The sequence below is a fragment of the Hemitrygon akajei genome, chromosome 17 (genome assembly GCF_048418815.1).
Source record: "Hemitrygon akajei chromosome 17, sHemAka1.3, whole genome shotgun sequence".
Lineage (NCBI taxonomy): Eukaryota > Metazoa > Chordata > Chondrichthyes > Myliobatiformes > Dasyatidae > Hemitrygon > Hemitrygon akajei.
The window spans coordinates 31,080,287-31,099,552 of NC_133140.1; positions in this window are offsets into that span (position 1 = coordinate 31,080,287).

The window sequence follows — 19,266 nt, forward strand, 5'->3', positions numbered from 1 at the left end:
ACTTCAACTTTTATAACATTATTGCTATTATTTAATGTGCTGTATTTTTTAAAATCCATTAGTTATTCAAAGAACCTCTGAGGAAGCAAGTCAGAGCGGAGAACCGGTAGGTGAGACAGTTTTTCTTTTTGCTTCTCAGAGGGGTATATTGATAGAGGAATATTATGATCAATTACAACCTCAGAATGGACATGTCTGTGACTGTATGAGAACCCATGGCAATCACTGACACGCAAAAAGCTGCTTCAATGGCCCTTGGTGCCCGAGGAGTACAAAGGTGACAGTTGTCCCTGCGTAAACTGTTGGGGAAAGGAGGAAAAGGGAAATAACTGCGGAAGGAAAAATATGACGAGAGATGAGAAACTCACCCTACTCGTATAATAGACTAAAAATGGAGCTTGAAAATCAATTTCAATTTTAAAAGATCATAGAGACTTTCAGCATTAGGACAAACACATTTCGTACCGTTTCTGAAACAACATACATCGTAATATCGTTTACTGATGTTAGAATGTTATTACGCCGCATTTAACTCATTTAGATTTACGTTTTCATACTCATTTTCTCTTTATGGAATTGGAATTGCATCAGACTCGCCACTAACAGTGTTAACTACCCTCTGTGTAACAGGCTAGACTTACGCCACTTGAACATAACCTTGCCTATGCTACACGAAACGTGAGAGAAAACAAAATAATTCACCAGGTCAGACGCCAGGATGATGATGTTGTCTATGCAAAGGTAAAGCCAAGGGATTGGGGGCGGAAGAGATACAAAATAAGCATTGTTTTTTTGAAAAAAAATATTAATGTCTTGAACTATAATAACGCATTGGCCTAATTTTGACCTTATGGTGGTTGGTGGTGGTCATCTGTTTGTCCCGAAAGACAATGGCTGATGATAATCATCATCATAAGCCAGGACGGAAGGTATGGAGATCCTAAGATTTCCATTCGTCAAAATCCCCCTGTCGGCCTCACCAAGTGTATTCCAAAGGAAAGCTTATGAAGCAATACGTTTGGCAACAGCTTGGCTGCAGAAGCTACCGGAATGATGTTCAAAAATTTCTGGACGCCTTCGGGGCTCCAGTCCGGATTTGCTGTCCGGGTTTCGATTCTCCCAAGGCTGCCCCCAAAGCAGTGGAGCTATTTACCCATGGGTGGGATCTGGTTTACGAGCACCAGGACGTGTCCACATACTAGTGGGCCTGCATGCTACATGTGCAGAGGCGATGCCTCCTCCTCATCCTCCGTAAGCAGCCTGATTCCTAAAGCAGTTTAGTTTCCGTGTAAAATAATACCTTATACAATAATGTAAAACATAGCAACGGAACTTCAGAGAAGAAAAAAGAAACAGAGGTTTCTCTTTTGTCTATTTCAGTACAAACTATTTTAAATTGCTGTAATCTGAAAATGAAAATTATTAAATACATTACAATTGTATCTTAAAATCTATCGTAACGCTTTTTTGCTGGACAATTGACAAAGTCTGGATATTGAATTACTTCCACAGACTCGACGTGGCGGAAATGAAAAGTTGACATATGCCGCTCTGCAGTTTTCCAACAGTAAAATATCGGCACTTAAGCATGGCAACAAGGATTCAGTGTACGCAGATGTAAGGCTTTCACAAGAAGCGAGAAGCTGAAAATCGAAATAGGCTTCGGTTCTGTGGACTTTGAACCAATGTATTCCAAACGGATTGTTTCCCCTTATTTTCTGCAGAGAGACTAAAGAGCGACGAATGAAATAATACTGAAGGTTAAGACTATGAAAAGTGGACATTGTGACATACGGGCGAAATTTCTTTCCGACCCTATCAATAAACATATTTTCAACTACAAAATAAGGACAGAGACATCTGTTTAAAGAGAATCAATAATCTGCTCTAGTTCCTATACGTCAGCTTGCAGAACAATTATATCGCTGGCGATATATCATTACAATTTCGTAATGTCCTTTTGCAATAATTTCCAGTTCGAGTTGAACATTAATTCTGGTGAAGCAACCACCTGTGAGCTCAGCAGATAAATCAGGTTGCGGAAATTAGACAGAAATAACACAAATATGCGCTTGCATTGTGAGTCAGACAAACATTTAGTAACACGATTTCTCTACTCTCCTAATTAGATTTTGCTAAAATTCATTTTCAGTAAGGAAAGAGACGCTCATTGTTCTGTGAGACAAGACAGGCTCTTGCCGTTGAAATTCCATATGAATCAAAAAGGGAAATCTTAAAAGGACGTTAACATCAACCTTGTGTAAAGATGTAGCAATCTAAAATTGATGACTGATGATAACATCGCTAATTTATTTTACAATCGTTTGATTCAGTTAGTCGCTGGATGCTCGATTTCGAATTATTTTCACAGGCTAAAACAATGATGCTCATAAACTGACTTGCACAGCTCTGCAGCTTCACAGTTCAATGAGCACATCAGCACGCAATCTTCAACGCACACATACATTGACGCAGGTATACAGTAAACACGTCAAAGAAGCTGTGGAGCTGAGAATCCAGTTGTAGTTCAGAGCTGTAGACCACCAATGAATGCAAACCCAAGGCACTGCTTCGTTTCATTCCTTACATCCAGACAAAGAATGACAATCGATATCATATATATGAGCTGGGAAGATAAGAAGTCATTTTCGTCTTCGTCTTTATTCTAATTCGTTGGAGCCAATTGACACTGATAAAAAAAAGTAAGAAACTGAAGGATAGGATTGGTAATAAGTCAGACTCCACCATCACGCCTCTCTCTTCTGCTCGGCCATTCATTCTGATAATGTCTGATATGCTCATTCATAATCTCCTCTTCTGGTCCATCGCACACTCTCCGATCATTTCAAGAAAAAGGAATTACTTCTAGCAAATACATCCCAATAATTGTACCTCAACATTCCTCAGATGGTGAAAAAGAACAACATTCAGATATTCGCTGCCATTGGCGAGACAAAATTTGTTTAAATTTAGGTAGAAGCCGCCAAGTATATATATGTATAACTATTCTCGCTCTGCTTGCAACCACTCCACCACTCCAGCTCACAGATTTGTTCGAACTATCACCTGACAGCTACTGTTGCAGACCTCCTTCTCACATTTATTTATTATCTTCCCTCTATACTCAAATCCTGAGTCGGGATCGCCAAACGTTGACCATTTTCTTGCCTTCACACACATGGTATGGCCCATTTAATTCATCGATCAGCTTATTTTTATTTCAGCCCAAATATTTCAGTGACTCGATCGTAATATAAGAGGAAAACTACAAACATCAATTAAGCGATTGGCATCTCGTAAACATTCACCGAATTGTGCTCCAACTCACAGGGAAACCGATAAATAGGGGTATTGAAATCAGCTGTAAAATTTCATGGGAATGCAGAGTGTATCTTAACAAAAATAACAGCGAATAAATTTCGTACCTCGTGAGGCAAAATTTAATTCTTCCTTCGCGTTCGGCTGAGAAGACAGCATTTGCCGATCCTGTTGGGTAAGACTTCCGGTAATTCTACGTCAATACAGGAACTGTGATATATTTACAAATTTGAATATAGTGCCATGCAGGAGGTAGGAGAATGTGTCCCCACTGGCCCTCATCGAAATGTTATTAAAAGTTTCAGGTTTTACGGACTTCGTCGCTTCATTAAACTTTATGAATAGAACACATAGTGGGTTGTTTATTTTTATACATTGGGTACCTTTTTCTGCATGACCAGCTTTTTTAATCCAAGGGAAATATTACATTCGTCTCTGGACGAGTTATTTATCCACGTGTCTATATGAAAACGATATGCTTTTTCGGAGAGTGAGAATTGACGTCTGTAATGATCACAATGTGAAGTTGTGGTACATCAATATTCTGTCTGGTACTTCCGATGCCTCCAGCTCTACTTTGGTGTAACCCAATATAAATTAGAGGACTGCTTTTTCAAGGACCTCCACTGCATCCAGAAAAAGTGGAAATTCCTGTCATTTTACTTCTCATCGCGGCGTTTTGGTCCTCGACTTCTTCTTCTGCCAACATGAGGCTACTCTCAGGGTGGAGGATTGATGCCTCATTTTCAGTCCAGGTATCCTCCAGCCTGATGGCATGAACATCGATTTCTGCTTTCATTAAGTTTTCTTTCTCCTTTCTCTCTTCTTCTGTTCTACACTCTGGACTCCTACCTCTACTCCTCACCTGCCAATATCCTCTCTTTGGTGCCCTTTCTGTCATGGTCTACTCTACTATCCTATCAGGTTTGTTATTCTACATGACTTTTCCTTTTCCATCTATCACCTGCCAGATTCTTACTTTATCTCCTCCCCCCACTCACCAGACTTTACCCATGACCTTCTTGTTAGTCGTCGTTTCACTCCCCCTTCTTTGTATTCTTGCGTTTTCCCTCTTCATTTCCAATGCTGACGAAGGGTCTTGGCCCGAATCATCGACTGTTTATTCATTTCCATAGATGCTTCTTCAGATTCAGATTCAGATTTAGTTTATTGTCATTTAAAAACCACAAATACAATGCAGTTAAAGATGAGACAACGTTCTCTGGAATGATATCACGAAAAAGCACAAAACAGACCACACAAGAAAATCCACATAACGTTTGGTAATCCCCAATCCACAGCCCGGAGAGGCTGCTGCGTATCGATATCGCGCTACCGTCTTAGTCCCTTTCCCCGGAAAGGGACTACAAACCCATCAGACAAAACTAAAGCTACAAGACCTACACAAAACCACATAGTTACAAATAGTTATAGTTAATATATAGTTTCACCAGTGCAGACAATACCATAATTGATAAAAGACTAACTGACAAAGACCACATAATTATAACACATAGTTTCAACAGTGCAAAGCAATACCGTAATCTGATAAAGAGCGGTCCATGGCACAGTTTAAAAGAAAGTCTCAAATTCCCGACAGCCCATCATCTCACGCAGATGGTAGAAGGAAGAAAAACTCTTCGTGCCATGAACCTTCACCGCCGCAGCTTGCCGATACAGCACTCTGGGAGCCCCGACCACAGCCAACTCGGAGTCCGTCCGAAAACTTCGAGCCTCCGACCAGTCCTCAGACACCGAGCACCGAGTATCATATCTGCCGAGTGCTTCGACCCCGGCACCGTCCGCCAAGCAACAGTCAAAGCCAAGGATTCGGGGACTTCCTCCCGGAGATTTTTCCTAAGTTTCTCTACAACGTTGTGTGTGTTGTTCTAGATTTCCAGCAACTCTGCAAAATCTCTTCTGTTACTGAGGTGAAAACTATTTTATGAGCATTTCTAGAAAATGTTGGACAGATGCAGAAATGAGAACACTGGGAACTAAAGGTAACGTGTTGGATCCGATGGAGAACTGCTTAGATAGTTGGACATAAGAAATTTTCAAAGATTTAAATGAAGAAGTACAAGAACATAACCTCATCACTGCTTTGTTTCCCTTCCGTAGACCCTGTGTGCGTCTCTTAAGTAAATACACATGCAAAGAATCCATTTAAGATCTCCTCATTCTCTTTTGGCTCCATGCACAGATTATTACTCCGATTTCCCAATGGACTATTTTTGTGCCTTGCAATCTTTTTGCTCTCAACATTACTTATCATACCAATCCAACTGCATTTCACACATTGCTACCGAACTCACCTATACGTTCTGGTACATTTTACATTCATTAAGTTCCTATCTGTTGAAAAGCTTACCCTAGGCCCATTTAAATTTTTTTTCTCTCACACCATGAATTGATGTATCCTCATTTTCGATTAACCTATCCTGGGTTTAAAAATGTAATCTAGGCCTCCCTATGCCCCTCGTCGCTTTATATTCCTAAATCATGTCATCGCTCAACCTCTTGTACTCAAGGAAGAATAACCCCAGCCTCTCCCTACAGCTAAAAGCTTGCCGTCATCCAAACATACTCGTGAGTCCTTTCTGCACTGTGTTAAGGGCTGCTGGGCTGGGCGATCAGAAATGCACAGAATGCTCCAAGTGTTTCACTAACGATATGTACAGAATAACAGTGCATTCCAGACCGTGCACTCATTGCCCCAACTATTGTGTCATGTGTGACAAACACCTTCTTTACCTTTCTGTCCACTTCCATCGCCACTTGCAAAGATCTATGTACGTGTTACCCTCAGTCGCTGTGTTCTACTTCAAAGCCCAGGGCAACTTATTGTGTAATTCCTGCTTCTTTTTAACTAACCAAAACACACCTTTTCGCCATTGTCCAAGTTAAATTACAGTATATCTGCACTGGATGGACTGGTTTCCCAGTTCATTATCTTGGTTAGCTTTCACTTTCTTCAACACCAACAATTTCGTTGCCTCCCCGAAGTTATTAATGATGTTAACAATATTATCCTCTTCAATGTTTCAGAACTAGATAACAAAGAGTGCTGAAACCTAAACCACCCTCTCCAGTACATCAGTAGTTGGAGACCTTCATTCTTAAATATCAAATCTCCACTATCACCTTCTGATGTTATACTAACAGAATTTGGTGCTCTCCTGTTCAGTCGGCTGGCTAGCCCTGGTTCCCATGTCATCCAACTTTCTACATTAGGTCTGCCATGCGGGACGTTGCAAATCGCAATGAAAGTTTAGTATACTGCCCGGTCTTCAGCGAATTTCTTCCTCACTTCTCAAAACAACTCGAAGAAATGTGTGAGATAAGATTCCCCATGACAAATCCATGCTGACTGCTACCCCTTCAGTCCTCGCCTTTCGAAATTATGAGAGACTGTTTGCCTCAGAATCCACTTCAATATCGTTCCCAGCACGGATGTCAGGTTTGCCACCCGAAACTCTGGGCTTATCTTTGCACGCCTTTTAAATAAATGCATATTAGTCACACTCTAGTGTTCTGGTACCACAATCCTGTTAAAAGACGGTCGTCATATCACTGCAATTGCCCTTTCAGTTCCTCTCCTAACTTCCCACAATGTCGACCGATACATTTGATCAGGCTCATCAAACATACTGTTTTTTTTTACACCGCTAGAACCCACCCCTCATCCCGCCCATTTTCCGCCCTATCACCACCCCTCCCATTTTCTCATGTGGAATTTTGGAAATCATTGGTAATAATTCCCCTTAATTCCTTCGTTGGCAAGATTTTCACCACAGCTGTACAGATGAGAAATGATCATGTACAACTCAGAGATCGGTTGTGTCTCCACACATAGATGATCACACTGTTCCTCCACAGTCGCTATTTCCTCACTTCCCTTCAATATATCTTTACAAGCAATGTCATGCCAATTTTTGCTGTCATGATTTCCCTCGAGTGTGCTGCAATACCTTTATAGTTCTGAAGGGGCTCACTAGAACCCGTTTCCTATAGATGATACTGGGCTCCTTTCTCCTGGCCAGTGTCTAAATACGCTCGTCAACCGGGATTCCCTAATTATGTTAGCCTCGTCATTCTCTCTGTCACTATAGTCCGTGCATATTAGTGGCAGTTACTGGAGGGCGTAGTCTTGATATAAAAGAGGAAAAAATAAGTGAGCTTTACGGGGCAAGTATTTTTCAAGGAGAACGGTAGGCGACTTGAACGCGCTACCAGAAAATACTGATATGATCATAACCGTTAAAGGCATTCGAATATTCACATGAACAGGCACAAAATGGAGCGATGCAGACCATATCCACGCAAGTAGAAATCGATTCAATTTGAAATATGATTGATACGGACATCATGGGTATTCTTCTGTACTGTTGGACCACGAAAAGATTAAAGACAAATAACGTGCTTAACGTATGTTATTCAAAAACAGTGAACCAAGAACGGCTAAAATAGAGGAAAAGCAACACACACAAAATGCTGGAAGAACTCAGCAGGCTAGGCAGCATCTATGGAAAAGAGTACAATCTTTCTTTATCAATTTTTTTATTAATTAAAATGTACATGTATATAAACAAGAGGAGAATTAGCTCAAATATCTATTGTTACGTATTCGGGCAACAATAATATAGATGAGTTAGGCAAGGGGTTTTAAAACGAATAACACGTTTATTAAACACTGATAACAAACCCCCTTCAAATGTAAACAAACCCAAACAATGGTCCGAGCTCAGCTGCTGGCAGCTGGTCAGACAGTTCTTAATAGCTTTGCAGTCTCAAACAGTCTTTAAAGTAGTATTGAAAAAAACAGTTCTCCAAAGCGAATTGCCGAATGATAACAGTTCAAAGAACGATATGCCGACAGTTCAAAAGCTCACGGTACTTTTAAAAGGAGAGACTTTTTAAAGCGATGTAAATTCTCTTCCACGTCGATGTCCTTCGATTCCCAGCGTCGAACTCCCACGTCGAATTTTATTAAATATAACAACTTAAAGTGACTGACCTTCTTTCCAAAATATTCTCAATCTCCCGCTTTTCCAGCAGAGACTATCGTGAGAATAGTAACCGAAATCCTTCCGAATGAGGATCACACACGGTCGAAGTCAATCCATCGAAAATCGATTTTTCTTGATCTCCAAACTTCACTCTCCATTAGCAAAGAAACCGTTGGCTCTGACCTTTTAAACTTTTGGCATTAACAAAACTTCATTTTTAACTAAACTGCGTCATCACATTAAATCACACAGTAACATGAAGTCATCTTGGCAAATCCAGCCACGAACTGCCCCACCTGACAGGGTGGGTCTTCCTTTTATACCCTGTAGAAAAAACCTGTCACATGACCTCTACTGGCGGGAAAATGACATCACTCCACCATTACCTCATGTCCAGTATAACTTCAACCCCAGTCACGTGACAAGGGTACCACTGTCACGTGTCACGGGTACGTAACACTATATCGATAACAATTCATATAAAAGGTAAAATAAACATTATCAAAATCATACATAGTATTAACCTAATAGTATATCATAAAATAAGATAATCAATTCTCCTCTTATCAATCCATGAAAAGAAGAAAAATGATAAAGAAACTTTTATAATTCTTATATATATATCAAAAAAACCCACTAAACAAAAAAAAAACAAAAAGAAAAGAAGAAAAGTAGAGAAAAGGGGACTGGGCAGCTCATACTGAGAGTAAAGGCAAGGAAAAAGAAAAGCTTTCTGATCAAATCCAAAGTTTCGAGAATGTAACTGGAAGACAATTAAATGAAACCATATGAAAATATTGAATAAAATGTCGCCAGGTTTCTTCAAATTTAAAAGATGTTTCAAATGTCCGACTTACTTTTCTAAACTTAGACAGGACATAATGGAGGTAAGCCGATAAAAAACAGCAGGTGGATTAGAGTCCTTTCATTTAAGCAAAATGGCTCTCCTAGCCAATAAATTTGTAAAAGCTATCATCCGTTGAGTGGAAACAGGAATATATCCTGCTTCCGGTGGAGTGATACAAAAATTGCTGTGAATATATTTGCTAGTACGTCCAAATTCAAACTTTTGATAAGGTTTTAAAGACATCTTTCCAAAAGTTATTTATATTGATACAGGACCAAAACGTATGAGTTAAAGCAACCACCTCAATATTAGATCTGTCGCAAATAGGATTAATATTGGAAAAAGATAAGGGATAATTTGTCCTTTGACCTATGTGCCCGATGTACTACCTTGAAGTGTATCAAGGAATGATGGGCACAAATAGATGAAGTATTTACCAGATGAAAACAATTACCTCTTTGATTATCTGAAAGTGACTCTCGAAATTCCAGTTGACGTTTCTTCATTCTTCTTCCTAACTTAGTTTGCTGATTTTTTTGTAGAGTGTATGCAATTGTTTTAATCATTCTCACTTATGTTTTGTCCACTGTAAAAGCAACTTCGCCCAAAGTGGAACAAACCCACCGATCTTAAACGTCGCAATCGGTGGCACTGCATCCAGGTTATCCAATATTCCAATTCCGTTTGGGAGGGGAGCATTTATAGAACCAGTCAGCAGAGAACAGTGGTTCAATGTAAAGAATAGCAAGGGCAAATTTACCCCCGTGAATGTTCGTAAAGTAGACGTTGGAGTGTGTTGACGTCAAGTGAAAAGTCAGCAACAGCATTTCGGAAATAAAAGTGGCTCTCGGCTACTCTGTTAATTGGTGCCTTTGTTCCTGGAAGCAGAAAGTTTTCCTCTTTGCAATTTGTCTAACGCCCGCTTACGGGAATGTTGTTGAATGTTATTTCAGCTATTACTCTCTCACTGATGATCGTAATATCCTAGGCTTGTTAGCTGACCCTGGCTAACAGCCACATGACACAGTGGGTAACAGTGAGAAGGCCAAATTCAATTGTTACGTATTCAGGCAACAATAAATATAGATGAGTTAGGCAAGGGTTTTTATAACAAATAACACGTTTATTAAACACTGAAAACAAACCCCCTCAAAAGTAAACAAACCCAAACGTAACCGGAACTCAGCTGCTGTGCGACACATTCACAGTTCTTAATAGCGCTGCAATTCAAACAGTTCTTAAAGCGGTATTGAAAAAAAAAGTTCTTTAAAGCGGTATGCCGAAAGTAAACAGTTCTTTAAAGCGGTATGCCGAAAGTTCAAAAGCTCACAGTCCTTTTTAAAGGAGAGACTTTTTAAGGCGATTTAAATTCTCTTCCACGTCGTTGTCCTATCCCCGGCGTCGAACTTTCCCACGAAGAATTTTATAAAACGTAATGGTTTAATGGCACTAACCTCTTCTTCCACACTCTGTCCTCAATCTCCCGCTATCCCAGCGGAGATTAACACGAGAACAGTCAACGAAATCCTTCCGAATGAGGATCAAATAAGGTCGTAACCAATCCACCATCGAAAATCGATTCTCCTCGATTTTTATCTTCCAAATTCTTATCTTCACTCTCCACCAGCAAAGAACCCGCTGGCAATGAACTTTTAAACTTTAGGCATTATATAAAACTTCATTTTTCAACTAAACTGCGTCATCACATTAAATCACGCAGGGACATGAAGTCAGCTTGGCAAATTCCGCCACGAACTGCCCCACCTGACAGGGTGGGTCTTCCTTTTATACCCTGTAAAAAAAACCTGTCACATGACCTCTACTGGCGGGAAAATGACATCACTCCACCATCACAAGACCATTACCTCAAGTCCAGTATAACTTCAACCCCAGTCACGTGACAAGGGTACCACTGTCACGTGTCACGGGTACGTAACACCTCCCTCCAAAAAAAGAAAATTTTTGGTCTTACAAGAACAAAAATTTTAACAATTACTTACAAAAAAAAAACAAATGTATAAATTATAACATACACAATATACAATACAGTAGGAGTGTTACAATATAAAAAAAATCACTCCAAAAAAAAATTACATTGTACATTCAACATCGAGATAAACAATCAGCAACCACATTATCTTTACCTTTAATATGAGTTATCACAATATTGTACTCTTGTAACATCAAACTCCAATTTAATAATCTTCTGTTTTTGTTTTTCATCTTACTCAGAAAAACTAATGGATTATGATCAGTGTAAACAATAAGTGGTTTTTGAGTTGTACCAACATATACCTCAAGAAATTCCAAAGCTAAAACAAGAGATAACAATTCTTTCTCTATTGTTGAATAGTTTCTTTGATGCTTATTAAATTTATTAGAAAAGTAAGCTACTGGATGATCAACCTCATCACCCTCATTCCTTTGCATCAATACTGCTCCCGCAGCTTCATCACTAGCATCTACAGCTAATGAAAAAGGTTTTCCAAAGTCAGGTGCCTTAAGCACAGGTTGTTGACATATCATTGTTTTCGATTTTTCAAATGCTTCCTGACAAGACACTGTCCACACAAACTTCACATTCTTCTGCAAAAGGTTAGTTAATGGAAGGGCAACATTAGCAAAATTCTTACAAAATTTTCGATAATATCCTACCATTCCCAAAAACCTTCTGAGAGTTTTTTTTCCCCGTCGGAGTGGGAATCTCTAAAATTGCCTGAACTTTTGCCTGAACAGGAGCTACCTTACCTTGACCTACAACATAACCAAGGTAAGTCACAGTGGCATGTCCAAATTCACTCTTGGCTAAATTAATAGTCAAGTTAGCTTTTGAAAGCTTTTCAAACAATTTCTCCACCGCAATTATGTGTGCTTCCCAAGTATCATTTCCTGTCACTAAATCATCAATATAAGCATCAGTATCTTTCAATCCCTGAATCACAGAGTTAATCATCCTCTGGAAAGTACCTGGGACATTCTTCATCCCAAATGGAAGAACATTATACTCATATAACCCAGATGGAGTTACAAATGCAGAAATCTCTCTACCTCGGTCCGTTAATGGAACACACCAATAACCTTTCAATAAATCAATCTTTGTAAGGAACTTTGCTTTTCCAACCTTATCTACACAATCATCTACTCTAGGAATTGGATATGCATCTGTTTTCGTTACAGCATTCACCTTCCTATAGTCCGTACAAAACCTAATACTACCATCAGGTTTTGGCACCATAACACATGGCGAACTCCAATTCGAGTTAGAATGTCTAATAATATCATTCTCTAACATGTATTCAATTTCTTTCTCAGCAAGTTCACATTTTTCCATGTTCATCCTATATGGATGTTGTTTAATAGGTTTGGCATCTCCAACATCTACATCATGTGAAGCTATAGTAGTCCTTCTCGGAACATCTGGAAACAAATCCTTATATTTAAAAATCAATTCCTTCATCTGTTGTTTCTGCTCTAGCTGTAAATGTGCTAATTTCTCATCCATATTTTCCAGAATGGTCGAATTAGGTAACCTAACAGAAACAATGTTAGATTTAGAATGAAAGTCAGATGAATCATCTATCATGTTCCCAGTTAAATCAAAGTCATTCTCACTAACCACAACAGTCACAGTATCAAATTGTTTCTCAAAATATAGTTTAATCATATTTATGTGGCAAAGTTGTGTTGACCTTCTACGATCTGGAGTTTTTATTACATAATCCACATCATTAATTCTAGACACAATTTCATAAGGACCAAGAAATCTAGCTTGTAAAGGATTTGTCTGCACTGGGAAAAGAACCAACACCTTATCTCCAGGCTTAAACATCCTCATCCTAGCTTCTTTATCATACCAAGTTTTCATTTTCTCCTGAGCCAACTTTAAATTTTCCTTGGCTAAACTACAAGCTTTATGTAACCTGTCCTTAAATTTCAAAACATAGTCCAACAAATGAGTATGTACTTCCTTACTAATCCACTGTTCCTTCAATAAAGCTAAAGGTCCTCTAACTCTATGCCCAAACACAAGTTCAAATGGACTAAAACCTAAAGATACCTGTACCGATTCCCTTACTGCAAATAAAAGTAAGTTTATACTCTCATCCCAGTCACTTTCATTTTCCACACAATATGTCCTAATCATATTCTTGAGAGTAGAATGAAACCTCTCCAAGGCACCTTGCGATTCTGGATGGTATGCAGACGAAGTGATTTGCTTAGCTCCCAATTTATAAACTATCTGTTGAAACAATCCAGACATAAAATTACTGCCTTGATCAGTTTGTATTTCCTTAGGCAATCCAAAATAAGTAAAGAATTTTATAAGAGCCTTCGTCACAGTTTTAGCTTTTATATTCCTAAGTGGTACTGCCTCTGGAAACCTAGACGAAGTACACATGATAGTCAACAAATACTGATAACCAGTTTTTGTCTTTGGTAATGGACCAACACAATCTACAATAACTTTAGAAAACGGTTCACCAAATGCTGGAATAGGTTGTAATGGAGCTACTGGTGTAACCTGATTTGGTTTACCCACAATTTGACAAGTATGGCACGTCTTACAAAACATCGCCACATCTTTTCTTAGACCAGGCCAGTAAAAATGTTTTAAAATCTTGTCCACAGTTTTCCTTACCCCTTGATGTCCACCTAAAGGCACACTACGAGCTAAAGTCAAAATCTCATTCCGATAAACTTTAGGAACAACTACCTGATAAACAACATTCCATTCCTCACTTGCAGGAATTGTAGGCGTCCTCCACTTCCTCATCAACACTCCTTTTTCCAAATAATATCCTCCTGACACCTTCTCAATTTCACTACCTAGTAAAGCTTGTTCCCTTAATTTTATAATCTCAGGATCTCTATTCTGCTCTGCTATCATCTCCTTCCGAGACAGAGATAAATCTTCATAGTCAGACTTACTCCCAGAATCTTGTTCAAACAACGAAGGTAAGAAAGTCTCTGACACATCCTCAAAACTCAAATCCTGAGTTGAACAGTCATGAGTAACAACCTCATTCTGCACATCAATCTTTTTAGCCATAGCTCTAGTCACAACACAGGAAAAATCTGTGTTAGAATTCATCTCTGGTTCTTCTGATTCCATTGTCAAATGCACTTCAGGAAAAACTTGTCCACCTGCCAAGTCATTACCTAACAATAAAGAAATACCCTTCACAGGTAAGCTATGCTGTAATCCTACTTTAACAAATCCTGTAACTAACCCTGACTTTAAATTTACTTTATGTAAATGTACAGGCATAAAATCACTTCCAACACCTCTTATGTAATTTACCTCACCAGTATCATTCTCTTCATTAAACTTCAACGCACTATCTAACATCAGTGATTGAGAAGCTCCAGTATCCCTAAGAATTTTTTATTGGCACCAGAGTAGATCCTTCTTTCAAGGATACAAACCCTTCAGTTATAAAATGATCATATCCCTTTCTAACTTGATCAGACTCTAACAAATCCTCATTTGTGTTTACCAAACCCTGTAACTTTACAGGTGCTTCAGTATGTTGCACACAAGCATCTGGAACTGCTTCCTTCTCTTTCTTTTTCAATTTGAAACAGTTAGCTATTACATGGCCAGGCTTCTTACAATAGTTACAAATAAGACCAAACTGTCGTTCCTTCACAGGTTTTCCTTCCTCCTTACCTTTCTCATTAACCTCTGATTTAATTTCTGATTTACCTTGAGTCTCCATATTATTTTTCCTCTTAAAAATTCTACCCTGAGGAAATTTATTCTTATGGATTAAAACATACTCATCAGCTAATCTAGCACAGTCCTGCAATTTATCAGTATCCCTCTCATTTAAGTAGGTCCTTACTTCAACAGGAATGCTTATTTTAAATTCCTCCATTAAAATCAGCTCTTTCAATGTATCATAGTCCTTATTTACATTTTTAGAAGAAACCCATCTCTCAAAACACATAGCTTTATCATAGGCAAATTCCACATAAGTCTTTTCCACAGACTTTTTCAAACTTCTGAATCTTTCCCTATACGCTTCTGGGACCAATTCATATGCATTGAGAATATTCGTTTTCACAATATCATAATCGAATGCTTGCGCAGCAGTTAAAGCTGTGTAAACTTGCTGTGCTTTGCCTTTAATCACACTCTGTAACAATACTGACCATTTATCTTTCAGCCAGTCTGACATCCGAGCAATAGTTTCAAAATGTTGAAAATATCTTTCCACTTCTGTTTCACTAAATGGAGGGACCAATTTAATTTCTTGGCTAGCAACAAACGGTTTTTTAGAATCAGAAGACTGATTCCCAGACCTTAATTTCGCCATTGCATATTCAAAATCTCTCTGCTTTTGTTCAATTTCCAATTTACACCGCTCTAACATCATTTGTTCGATTTGCAACTGCATCTCCAGATTACTTTTTGGAAACGATTCTAAAATTGATTCATCAAAATCACCCGAAGCCACAAAATGTGATGCGATTTTTCTCTGTATTACAGCTTTTGATGTAGTCGTCAAAATACCTTTAAGTTGCAATCTATTAGCAATCTCAGATACTTCAGTTTTTTTCGCCTTCGCTAACAAATCCGCGGCTGGCGAATCCAGAAACTCATCAATATTCATCGTTGCCGAATACCACTCACAAGCCAATCAAACAAAAGAATCGAGTATTCCCCGTTACCAAAACACCGATTCAAAATTGAACAAGCATTTTAAACTCAAACGATCCAAATCCCGGACGAGCCCCCATAATTATGTTACGTATTCAGGCAACAATAAATATAGATGAGTTAGGCAAGGGTTTTTTATAACAAATAACACGTTTATTAAACACTGAAAACAAACCCCCTCAAAAGTAAACAAACCCAAACATAACCGGAACTCAGCTGCTGTGCGACACATTCACAGTTCTTAATAACGCTGCAATTCAAACAGTTCTTAAAGCGGTATTGAAAAAAAACAGATCTTTAAAGCGGTATGCCGAAGGTAAACAGTTCTTTAAAGCGGTATGCCGAAAGTTCAAAAGCTCACAGTCCTTTTTAAAGGAGAGACTTTTTAAGGCGATTTAAATTCTCTTCCACGTCGTTGTCCTATCCCCGGCGTCGAACTTTCCCACGAAGAATTTTATAAAACGTAATGGTTTAATGGCACTAACCTCTTCTTCCACACTCTGTCCTCAATCTCCCGCTATCCCAGCGGAGATTAACACGAGAACAGTCAACGAAATCCTTCCGAATGAGGATCAAATAAGGTCGTAACCAATCCACCATCGAAAATCGATTCTCCTCGATTTTTATCTTCCAAATTCTTATCTTCACTCTCCACCAGCAAAGAACCCGCTGGCAATGAACTTTTAAACTTTAGGCATTATATAAAACTTCATTTTTCAACTAAACTGCGTCATCACATTAAATCACGCAGGGACATGAAGTCAGCTTGGCAAATTCCGCCACGAACTGCCCCACCTGACAGGGTGGGTCTTCCTTTTATACCCTGTAAAAAAAAACCTGTCACATGACCTCTACTGGCGGGAAAATGACATCACTCCACCATCACAAGACCATTACCTCAAGTCCAGTATAACTTCAACCCCAGTCACGTGACAAGGGTACCACTGTCACGTGTCACGGGTACGTAGCACAATAAGCAACACACGTCAAGAGTCGGTATAATTCGAGTTCAGCTAAAAAGGAAAGTTCGATTGTTCCATTGAGGGAACGAAAATAACGGTGAATGTTTTATCATTGCTGTCCCATGCACAATTATCTTTCACCAGGAAATAACAGATCTTACACCGGAATAAAATTAAAGTGGAAATATATTTACAGATATTTGAACTTTCGTAAACACTTAATTGAACAATAAAAGTGGAGGGCCCATTACAGTTAAACCAGAAGAGTGTGCACATGAACGTCGCAGATCACTTCTGGATAGTCGGATGCTTCACTTTAAGTACTCACGGCGATGAACCCATGTCAGCAGCTACAGTTCGGAATTCCCTGGAAGATCGTTATGAACGAATTGGTTAACTCAGGAATACTTACATTTCTTCTTCATTTGTCTGCTCAAAGCACCTCTTACAGCAGGGTCTCCCCTTCTGGCGTATTCTGCGAGCGCTTCGCTTGTGCTCGTCTCTACACCTCCTTCCTCTTCCAACACCTGTAAACAAAACCAAAAATCACCCCATTGTGCCTTCAAGACATCTGATCCCGTACAGCTCTCTCGAATGTTGTATAGCATCCCATTGGACAGATGTTACTAAGACAAACCCGATTGGCTGACACAACATTCCTAAGATGAGCGAACGGCTTCTTATCTTAACCGAGACCAAAATACTAATCTATAACGCCTAATTAGCAGAACACACTGCGCTTTGCAGAAAATGTGCTGAAAATTAAAATACCTAACAGCATAGCAGTAGAAATGTCAAAGAACACGTTCTTAACCTGGTCATTACATTCTTCCCCACCAAAAATAGTAACGTCCTTATGAAGTTATAAACCTTAGGAAGTTGTTAATTCATTTCTAGTATCACAACATTGTAATGAATTTCCACTGAAATCAGACTATTGCCAGTTGTTACCTTTCTGTTTTCCTTCTGTGCAGAGATTTCTACTTGGTGTAGGCTCCATGTCAGACTCTGGGGCAACGTGTACTTCCTGCCCTCGGGGTGAAAGATGGTTCTAATGGAAAATATTGACAAGACCATTGCCATTTTTGGGCTTCACCCAGAAAACTGGCAAATTTGACATCTGGCTCTCCACGAGGCAAGGCGAAGGAACCCAATGGTTGGCAATAAAATGCTTCCGCTATAGTCACAAATTTATTATTAGAACTCTTTCTCGAGGCATCAACTGGGAGAACATCATCCTTTGACCATATCGCTTCCGGATTCCTTGCTTTTAATTGCTGCCAGAAACTGCTGCTAGCTGATGGGCTTTTTACATTTCTTTCCTCCTGTTAGACACATACTTCAGATACGTGTTCTGCAGCAAGTTTCCTACCCACACCACCCGGCGGTTCCAAAGAAAACGCCTACAGGTAACCTCGTTTCGTGCCAGAAAATCAAATTGTACGAGGAGTAGCCAGTGTTTTCATTGTGTGTGCAATTGTCGCAGTGTATCAAATGTCCAATATGTTGGCTCACTTTCTGTTTCTGTTGGCACCCAGGGTCCCTTGCATGTTTAGCAATGTCCTGTTGAATCTTTCAGGCTGAGGAACACCTTGAAGGTGACATGCTTTGTCTTTGACTTCATAACTCGAAGCATACTGAGTAACTCATATATGACCTAACTCTTAAAATCCCTTCCCTGGTCACTATGCATCCTTCTCGGGAGGCCATAATAAATAATATATTTATCCCATAACACTTTGACAACAGTGGATACTCGCTGATCCTTTGTGGAGAAGATTTGAGCATATCTCGTGTATTAGCCTGTGATGTCCAAGACATTGGCAGTGTTACTGCAATCAGGCTCTATGGAGAGGAATTCCATACACACTCTCAAGTGGTTCTGTTCTTTGTGAATGGGATAGTGGCAGCGTCTGATAGACAATTCTAGTAGGCAGCGTCTTCCTCCGAATGCATTGGATGCACAACGTACAGTACTTTTCAACTTCAGGCTTCATTCGTTTCCAAAAAAACCGATCTTATACCAATCCGGAGGTCTTGTCAAATTCCAAATGACCTGAAGTGACTCAGTACAATCTTCGGATACTTCTTTCAGGGAAAATCAACTGGGAATGCCGATGTCTACCTGGGGAAGAGGGAACACTACACGAAACTTTGTTCCTCAACTCCAGTTTGTCCCATTCTAATAATAGTGGACAGCGCAGTTCAGATGGATGACTCGTGTTATCAATGTTGTCATTATGCAGTTTTCCATTACTTCGGGTTTGTCACTCGGAAAGCTGTGGAAAACATAACAGCGTGAAAATACGTTTAATATGCTCGACACACATTCAGGAGACTTAGAGAGGACAGAGTTATAAACTCATGAAGTTAGCGAGTAATTTCAGCATGTAACGTGGAAGGGAATTGTTGCTGCTCCGGGAATCCTTTGGCGAGACTGCAAGTTATACATAGGGTTTTGATCGG